The sequence below is a fragment of the Magnolia sinica genome, chromosome 17 (genome assembly GCF_029962835.1).
Source record: "Magnolia sinica isolate HGM2019 chromosome 17, MsV1, whole genome shotgun sequence".
NCBI classification, from domain to species: Eukaryota; Viridiplantae; Streptophyta; class Magnoliopsida; order Magnoliales; family Magnoliaceae; genus Magnolia; species Magnolia sinica.
The window spans coordinates 40,607,294-40,609,669 of NC_080589.1; the positions used below are offsets into that span (position 1 = coordinate 40,607,294).

The 2,376-nt window shown below is 39.8% G+C and overlaps 1 non-coding gene across 1 annotated transcript; it reads right to left on the reverse strand.

The window, feature by feature from the left end:
- Nucleotides 1–856: 856 nt before the first annotated feature.
- LOC131232109 (small nucleolar RNA R71) lies at nucleotides 857–963 on the reverse strand. The gene has a single exon (XR_009164712.1). It is a non-coding gene; the product is annotated as a small nucleolar RNA R71 (small nucleolar RNA).
- Nucleotides 964–2,376: the final 1,413 nt, after the last annotated feature.

Genomic DNA, 2,376 nt, shown 5'->3' on the forward strand with positions numbered 1-2,376 from the left:
TCAGATCTCTTTTAGTAACTTACTTTCTAGTTTAGGACTTTCCTAATTTATTTTAGAAATTTTCACTTTCCTTTAGGAATTTCTTATTTTAGAAACTAGTTTACTTCTATCTTTCTTTTTAAGTATTTTCTAATTTTAGACCTTCTCTTTAGAAATTGACTTGTTTTGTCTTCTTTTGCAGGTTTTTAGCTTAGGGACTCCAATTTGGTAACTTCTTTCCAACCCTCTCTTTCTTTCTAGATTTTTTTTCCATTCTTAGGATTAGGTTTTGAATTAGATTGAGGGTTGCGAGTGTTTCATGCCCAAGTGGGCCCGTGACAACACTCGACGTCTCTTGACTGAAGGAGGATTGGTTGAGGGGTTAACTATCCATCGCAGGACTAAACACCACTCGAAATCCCCTGAGTTAATTGAAGTGATGGCTGAAAGCCAACCTTTTCTACCCCAACCTAGGGTGGAGGACATTCAGGATGAGAATGAGGTGCATCAAGCACTCTCGCCTCATACTTTACGAGATTATTTACAACCAGCGGGGGTGAGTACGCCCTCATGCATGATTTTTCCTGAAAATACAGGACATATGGACATCAAGCCAGGGGTTATCCAACTCCTTTCTAAGTTTCATGGGCTTGAATCTGAAGAACAATATGTACATTTGAAAGAGTTTGATGAGATCATAGCCACTTTATATTTTCAAAATGTGTCTGAGGACATAGTCAGGCTGAGACTCTTTCCTTTTTCCTTAAAGGAGAAGGCTAAGACGTGGTTACATTCACTGTGTCCTAGATCCATTAGCACATGGAATGATATGCAAAGGGAATTTATAAAGAAATTTTTTCCACATCATAAAACGATTACCCTTAGAAAAGCAATCATGAACTTCACCCAAAAGGAGAATGAAACATTTTACCAATGTTAGGAAAGATTCAAGGATTTGGTCAGTTCATGCCCACAACATGGCTCTGAAACGTGGCGTATTACGAATTTTTTCTACGATGGACTGACATCTTCCATGTGCTAAATGGTCGAGACAATGTGTAATGGAGAATTCATTAATAAAAATGTCGACGAGGTATGGGATTACCTTGATAGTCTTGCTGAAAAAACACAATCATGGGATTATTACCCAAAATCGAACACCACGTCTAGGCCGACTCAATCTAAGGAGAAAGGTGGATTGTATGTCTTAGAAGAAGAGGATGATCTCAAGTATAAAGTGAGTACGCTCATAAGGAAAGTTGAGGCCATGGAACGAAAAAAGGATAAGGTTAATGAAAGTTTTTGCAGCATCTGTGATTGCAACATTCATACATCTGAAAATTGTCCTACAATACCCGCCTTTCGAGAAGTGTTGAATGAACAATCCAATGCCGTAAATAATTATCAAAGACCTTTCAATGGACCGACCTCTAATACGTACAATTCTGGTTGGAAAAATCATTCAAACTTTAGTTGGAGAAATGGACAAACTGCTACCCCTCAAAGTTTCTTCAATCAAAATCCAAATAAGGGGAAACCTCAAAAAGAACCGGTTCAAAATTCCATGCAAGAGCTGACCCAGGCAATGCGAGATTTTATGTAAAAGATGGAATCACGTATGACGGTTATAGAAAAGGGGATGCTTCCTGCACAACCGCTCCCCAATCCTAAACCGCATTACGAGATAAGTAATTCCAGCTCTTTAAATCAAAGAGAGCACGCTAAATCCATCACCGCTCTTAGGAGTGGGAAGATCATTGATAAAACCCTTCCAGTTAGGCCCGAAAAGCCTCAAGAACCAGAAGAGGACAACAATGATGGATCTAGTGAGGCCCCACAAAAATTAGAACCGGAACTTTTAGAAAAGCCAGTTGCTCCATTTCCCCAACGGTTGGTCATACCAAAACCTCTCTCTAACTCTCAGGATATCTTAGAGGTGTTAAAACAAGTGAAAGTCAACATTCCTCTACTTGATGTCGTAAAACAGATACCATCATATGCCAAATTCCTGAAAGATTTATGCACGACCAAACGACGGCAGAGTATTCAAAAGAAGATCTTCTTGACCGAGAAAGTGAGTGCCATCCTAAAGCAAGACGTGCCATAGAAATTCAAAGATCCCGGTAGCCCAACCATATCATGTGTAATCGAGGACTACTGAATTGATCATGCACTTCTTGACTTAGGAGCGAGCGTCAATCTGATTCCCTACTTGGTATACAGACAGTTAGGTTTGGGGGAATTAAAACCCACCCTAACCACACTACAACTTGCCGATCGCTCTGTTCGTGTACCAAGAGGGATAATTGAGGATGTGTTGGTCCAAGTTGATAGATTTTACTACCCTATGGATTTGATCATCCTAAACACCGAACCCATCAATAACATGAACACTCA